The 7740-nt window shown below is 43.1% G+C and overlaps 1 pseudogene; it reads right to left on the reverse strand.

The window, feature by feature from the left end:
- Positions 1-6377: 6377 nt before the first annotated feature.
- LOC143393864 (polyadenylate-binding protein 2 pseudogene) lies at positions 6378-7035 on the reverse strand (annotated as a pseudogene).
- Positions 7036-7740: the final 705 nt, after the last annotated feature.

The raw sequence follows: 7740 nt of genomic DNA on the forward strand, positions 1-7740 counted from the left end.
TCCTAGAAAAAAATGGTACCTGCAGATCAAAGCAAAACATTTGAGAGACTAGCAAAGCATGGTAACTTCAAAGGTTGTTCTCTGCACAGCTGTGAATCTGCTTTAGGAATAAAGCTTGCAAGAACTTGAGCATCCTGAAAATGTTCCAGATTAACTTCCCAGTTTGACAGAAAGCAATTAAAGTCCTTGAAAGGGATGATAGTTTGAAACTTAAAGCTCAGAGATTCATTTCCAAAGTATTTCTTTCTCAGGGAATCTTTTCTCAGAATAAAGCATGACTGGGCACTCTTTAAATTTTTTTTTTTCAGGAATGGATTTTAATAAACTAAAAATATTCAAGTGGATGAAGAATGGCAGACATAGATGGGATTATAATTTGTGAATTCATTAAATACCAAAGGTACCAGTAATAACTGTTACTCTGTCCTGAAGGCTTTCATGCACAAAGAACAACCCTGTTTCCTTACTTTTGATCAAGTTTTATCAAGACTGATTCATGTTTATCTTCCCTCTAACTGCTAACTTTCTGAGATTTCTTAAATATGCTTCAAGGAGGACATCTTTATTACAAATAGACGGGGATGCAGAGAAAGTATTGTTTGGAATTGATATTTCAATACAAACACAATATACTTTTGTATTGAAGTGGAACGAAGCTAATCCCCCTTTGTGCACTCACATCAATTTCTCTCTTTTCTTCCTTTGTCTCAGTGATGCCGTTTTTTCTTCTACAAACCTCAAAAGTTATCGCCCATGCTGTGCCCAGCACGTACCTACTAAGATTTGCAGGCTTCCTTTTCTACATAGATCCCTTCCCTGCCAAAAGTAATTTTGATTTTACTGTACATTGGGGCTTTCTTCTCCCTCACTCTCACATTACAATGCAACTCATCAATCGTTCAATAGTAGTTCATCAGCAAGGTAAATTGCCCTCGTGTTGGTTTATCCTTGAGCACCAAGGAGCTATTCCTACTGTTTATTTAGGGCTGGCATGAGACCCTCTCCTGTGTTGAAAAAACTTTTGAAGAGCAGAGCATATTCTGCCCACCTAGGTATTAGCTAGGAGGTGAAGCAAGGCCACGCTATGGGTGGGATTCCAGCTTCTGAGGTTGGGTCAGAGTCCTGCTCAACCCAGCTGAATGGATCCACCACCAAGTTTAGAATTCTCCTTTTTATTCTCAAGTAAATTCATAATAGATCACGTTATTTGTGTGCAAATGTTTAATCCTCACAATACCCAAGGCAGGAAGGGTAAAGGTATAATCAATCAATATCCCCTTCCCAGGGAGAAGTGAGTCAGAGGAAGATGAGCTTGAAGGCACTTTTCAGCATCGTCAATCACTTGTCTGAAGCATCTATATTGGTAACTAAAGTGTTTCACCAGGGGAAAAAAAACTCTATGTTGGATGAAATGAAGATAATAATAGTACTGATCTCACAAGAAATAATGAAGATCACATGAGATAATGCTTATAAAGCATGTAAAATAGTGCCTGTGTTAGTATTTACAAATGATAGTAGTTATTAGTACTAGTTATTAATTCGTCTCTTATCCACTAAGATGCACTGGCTCACTGTTTAGTACAAAAATTACATAAAGCTAGACTGTGTTGTGTTTAAATAAGAAGCAATTTTTATTTTTTTAAAGTTATTTTTGTTTTTTGTAGTGTTATGGACTAAATCCAGGACCTCACACATGCCAGCAAAGTCCTTTAGGACCGACCTATGTTCCCAACCCATGAGTACTTTTAAAAGGCACATGAGTTTCCATCCAAATTTGTTACTGAATCAGTTTTCCCAGACATTAATATTTGATGGAAAAAATAGACTGTCACTTACAAAAATATCATTTTCTATATTACATTATTCTGTGCTGTCCTGATCTTGAGAGGAAAATGTTGGAACTGAAGATGAAGCAAGTTATAATTATAGGATTAACAATACATTTTAACTCTGTCCTTTTATGGCTCCTCTAATGTGAAGCCATAGAGTATTCTAGTTTTCTATTCTAATAATATTGAGGAATATTAGATATAAGTAAAACGTACAAGAAGATATATATGTGATATTTGTTGCTAGTTGTGATGTCCTAACAACCAGCAGCTGTAATTTTACTCCCCTTGGATACATAATTTTTTTCCTGCCTATTATATGCTGGGGCCTAAGACTATATAAGCATAATCTTCAAACATTTCTTATTGTTTTGTGTTCCTTTAAAAAAACAAACCAGGGATATGAAGTCTAATTTATTAATGGCAAGAGTAAAAATTGATGATATATTTGGAGGCCAATTTTATTTTTATTAAAATATTTTTTTTTTTTTTTTTTGTAGAGCTGGGGATCAAGTTCAGGAAAGGCCTTGCACATGCAAGGCAAGTGCTCTACCACTAAGCTACACCTCCAGCCCTCAATTTTTATTAATATTTTAAATGTGCATGCCTCTAATTTTAACATTTCACTTCTTAGGATGTCACAAACCTATATGTTAGGATGTTACTGCATTACTGCTTATAATGGAAGAGTACTGTCCCCAACTTAAAATTCCATCAGTAAGAGACTGGTTAAATTAAATAAAATGTGATGCATTTGGCTAAAAGAATATTATACAATTGTTTAAAAGACTAAACTAAGTATGCATGAAAAAAACATGAAGGAAGAGACACAGACCACTGAGTAGTCATTTCTCTAGCAGAGGTATGATAGGAGGTAATTAGTTATTATCTCTATTGTGAATTTTACTAATAGGAGGACTTTCAAAAGAAGAACAAATTGCTTTTGTTGGCAGAAACATAAACATGTACACAGACATATATTTTAAAATATATAATGAATACATGTTTGAAAACACAAAACAAAGTGCCAAAGGTGGTTGATTGAGGTAAATAAGAAATAGCATCCAGTTTCCTGAGTTAAACTCTATTGTATTTTTAAATCATAATAATACATTCATTTGTGTGTGTGTGTGTGTGTGTGTGTGTGCGCGCGCGCTGGGGATTGAGGCTAGGGCCTTGTGCCCTTCCAGCCCCCACTCTTACCACTGGGCTCTACAACTGAGCTACACTCTCAAACTCCACACTTGCATTCTTGAGCAAGCCATGAAGGAGGGAGGCCACTGTATTTGATAAACTCTTTATTCTTTGCTGCAGTCCGGCTGCAGCAAAATAAGGGGGGTAGGGGGGTGGGGGGGTGGGGGGGTGCGACAAGCAACTTGTGTAGATTGATACAGCAGGAGTGGGAGCCATTTATTGTAGGACAGGAGCGGTATTTATACATTCCACACAGCCTATCTTAATTAGCATAAAATAGACACATCAGTCAACCAATAAGGAATCTCCACACTTAATGACTTGGTGGAGTTACTTCACAAACCACTCCCTCTGGCATTTTGCCAGGCGCCATCCAGACTTGTTTACAGACTCTAACAGTTCTTCTTATATTTAGCATCGTTTGTCACTGTAAGACTCCTCCTGCCTCAGTCTTAGCCCTCTTCTTCTTCTTTTTTTTTTTTTTTAGAGAGAGAAAGAGAGAATATTTATTTCTTAGTTTTCGGTGGACACATCTTTGTTTGTATGTGGTGCTGAGGATCGAACCCGGGCCGCACGCATGCCAGGCGAGCGCGCTACCACTTGAGCCACATCCCCAGCCTCAAGCCCTCTTCTTAAAGAGTCATTCTATCCCACTCCCCCACTTTTCTCTCCCTTGAACAGACCATATTCAATGGACTTTGTCTCTTGGGCAAATCCAGCTGAAAATGAGCGGCTACCCAAATATTATGATGAAAGGATTCTGAAGACAAATCTGGGACACAATGTTAGTATCAGTTAGACCATGAGTATCATGATGACTGACATCCCAGAAGTACCAATAGTTCCTTGGCTTTCCTCCTGGGTGAAGGTCTCAGAACTTTAAGAAAGTTTTTGATACCAGGCAAAACAAAAAGCAAAACCCCAACATGCTAATACACTCTCTTCTAGGAATAGCAATTTGCATCCCCACTCTGTTTAGTCTTTGAGTGGCTTCGAACAGGATGCGAAGAAAGGGACCAGGGATTGTACCACTGATCAAGGAGTCTGAGTTCTTCTTGTATGCATACTTAGTTCTTCTTGTCTTAAGGATTCCTCTGAGTATACAGCCATTGAGCTTCATAGAGGAAGCAGGTTTACAAAAAGGAGAGTAGAACTCAATAGTAATTTAAGCCTTCCTTTTCTTTCTTTTTGTTTTGAATATATGAGAAGGAAAGGATGGTGTTAGGTCGGTGATGGCGACTTGGTGGAGACTTAGGACAAATCAGCCGTGAGGGAAAGGAACATGAATCAGGCGCGGGGGTGGGGGGGGGAGTTGGGGGGGAAATGCCTGTCAACCAGCAGGACCCCCTGGCCAGTCCTGGAGTTCAGCCAACTCCCCTGACCAACTCCAACAGGACAAGGGACCCTAAGAACACCTTTTCCTGTCCCAAGCCCTTCCCTTCCTGCTGTAAGCTCCATAAAAGTCTATCTTCCAGCTGTTTTCTCCTCAGACCCTTCTCCTGTCCACTGTATTGGTCTAATGGAGTTCCCCCTGGGAGTGATATCTCAATAAAGCCTTGCTCAGTGGCCCTTTTTAAATCTGCCTCCTTTGGTCGCTGCCCGCCTCACCTGATCTGACAGATGGAGTGTCTCACTTTGAGACACTTTCAGAACTACAAAGAATTATCTTAACAGTTTGTTTCAAACCACATGAATTTCCTGAGAGAACTATACTTGGCTTTATTTTTCTTTTCATTTTATGTATTAGTTTATTTTTCTTGGGACTGGATGTCATTATGTTGCCCATCTAGGCTAGTCTTGAACTCCCGGGCTCAAGTGACCCTCTCACCTCAGTAACTGAAACCATGGGCATCTGCCATTGAAAAACCAGCCTCTATCTCAGAGCAAAGCCTGTCCAAGGAAGGGACATGACCTTTGTCCTTGGAAAAACCCACAGAGCACTCCTAGGCACATTCCCACCCTGCTAAGTTGTTTATCTACAGGAGAGATCTGCTGCGCCAGGTGTCCCTGACTCAGTCAGGCTAGGTGGGGACCCATAGCAGCCCCCTAGCAGCCACCAATCAGCATGAGACAGGGAAATACCTGGGATGCCAGATGACCCTCCCAGTAGTTTATGGTGTTGGGAAACCATGTAGTTCAGCATGTACACCCCTCTTGGCTTAAATCAATCAGTTCAAACGAATACCCCCTTTGTACTGACCAATCACCCCTAGACAACTTGTTCCTGCCAGTGAATGTGCTAATCATGTTTTAGAGTTGTTATTTGCTTTTCCCGAGGTGTGTGATGATTTGCTAAAAGAGGTTATGATGTATGTGAAGTCCCTGCCCTCTCCAAAGAATGTATAAAAATGCTGCAAACCCTGAGTTCGGGGCCTCTCAGCGTCACCAGTTGCTCTGTGGGCGTGTGGAGGACTGAGCTAGCTCGCAATAAGCACCTCTTTGCTGCTTACATCGATCTTGGGTCTCTGGTGGTCTTTGGGGGTCCTGAATTCGAGCATAACACCATCCCTTCCAGCTTCAAATTTCTTTCTTTCTTTTTTTTATTTTAAAAAACAACTTTATTCTTGACACATATTTTTTAAAAATTCCCACCCCCTGGAAATGAGCTAAAAAAATAAACAAAATCCACCTCCCACCTCCCTGTTCCCACTTCCTCCCATTCCCTCCAAATAAAAGGGAAAAAAAGGCAAAGGAAACAAAACAAAACAAAACAAAAAAACTGAAAAACAAAAAACACCCCCAAACCCCCCAAAACAAGGTAGTGCATTTCCCCAGGGGGAAGGGGAATTTACACTGGAGCCGCTGGGAGCGGAACGGAGATCTTCCGGCTACAGAAACCTGCAAAGAAAGACACTGAAAACAGAAAAAGAAACACAAAAGGAAACAAAATAGATCACCAGGCAATCTGGAGGGGTAGGGAGCGGGAAAGAGGGTGAGGTGGGTGGTAGAACTGGCAGGACAGGAGCAGGCAGGCAGGGACTGTGAAAGGCAGGGAGAAGATGGAGGGAAGGTAACAAGCAGAACAGTTTGGTGTCCTTCCAGAGCCCTGGGTAAAAAAAAAAAACCCTCCTACCACCCATGCCCACCTACCCTTGAGCAGCCCCCAAGGGGGTGAAGTGGGGCAGGGAAACATGGGGAAAAGTGTCCATGGCGAATCCCCAGAGTGAATGAGCAGCCCCCTGCCCCACTCCCTGGGCCTTCCCCTACTCCCCAAAGCAGGTCCCTCCTCAGCAGTTAGTTATGGGATTCTCCCCCTTCCACAGTATATCCTTTTTTAAAAAAATATATTTTTTTCCATCAAGGTCATCTTCTGTTTTTCTTTTTTTTTTTTTTTTTCCTTCTTTCCTCTTTTTTTCCTCTCTCTCCTCCTAATACACACTTTTTTTAGTAAGGGGAATACCATGATGTCGCTCTAGCCCGGCCCTGTAGACGCGACCCGGGGGGCCTGCTGTTAAAACCACTGCAGAAGTGAGAGCGGGAGCTGTTGTAGTCGGCACCGTGTCGGGCACGTGGGAAACCCCGGTCTGTTGGTTCGTTTTGGGATCACCTTGATTTGCCTTCCTCTAAATAAGGACTCATCTGAGGCCAGGGAAGTCCTCACCGACTCTTTGTCGGAGAACTCTATATATGCAAACCCTTTGGGATGGCCACTACATTTGTCACAGAGTACGGTAACACGATTGACTGAACCACCGCCATGAAAGTGAGCTTCCAGCTCTTCTGCTGTCGCACCCTAGTCTACACTGCCAGCATAAATGGAACGGGCATCAGCCTCCATCTTTTCTTCAATAGACATGATCACTGGGCCAGCACTGCCTGGAGGTGGACTCATGTTCATCTGCTTCTCTACCTCCTTCTGTAGTTCCTTCAGCTTTTCAGCTTCTTCCTCCATCTCCCTGACTCGAGCTTTGATAGCTTCAAGCTCCGGGTCCTCAATGGCGCCGTCCCCCGGGTCACCCTCCACTGGTCCGGGTTCTTCCCCCTCCTCCTGGCTGCCGGGGGCTCCCGAACCAGGCCCAGGGCCGGGAGCTGGGGGGGGGGGCGGGGCGGCTCCTCTTCGGGCTCGGGCTCCGGCTCGGGCTCCAGCAGCAGCTCCCCAGGCTCCAGTTCCTCAGACTCCAGGCCGTTCCGTAGTCCCCTGCGCCCCCCGGGGCCCCCTCCCCGGCCTCCCCACCGGCCCCGGGCACAAGATGGCGCCGCCGCCCGGGCCCGGAGCCCCGACCGCCCGCAGCCCCCGCTGCCGCTGCCCTTCAAATTTCTTAATAGGATCCAAGTCCAAGGACTATTTTCATTTGAGCTGGATCAATAAAAGACATGACTTGCGCATAAGATTTCTGAACTTTCACTTGAATTGGTGTCAGACATAAGTAGACAGCGGGGAATGCTAAAGGATTCTAGGGCACAGAAGCAGGGATGTTTGTGGATGACACAGGTGCTGCAAGTTTCAAGAACTGGTTCATCTCTTGGATCTCTACACTAATTCCCAACCCAACTCTTTACTCCTGGAGACTTGAAAGCCTTTTATAAGTCAAAGATTATTTGATAACTTCTAATGAAGAAATGTCAAAAAAATTATCCCCTTTGAAATTCACTTCACACAGGACTAGATTCTGTAGAATGCCAAATAGACTATAGAGATTGGCTTGGGATATTCACGTAAAATTTCACTTAAAATTCACTGGAAGCCCAGTGAAGCCTTAAGAAATTCTAAGTC

Source organism: Callospermophilus lateralis, chromosome 3, assembly GCF_048772815.1.
Source record: "Callospermophilus lateralis isolate mCalLat2 chromosome 3, mCalLat2.hap1, whole genome shotgun sequence".
Taxonomy (NCBI): Eukaryota; Metazoa; Chordata; class Mammalia; order Rodentia; family Sciuridae; genus Callospermophilus; species Callospermophilus lateralis.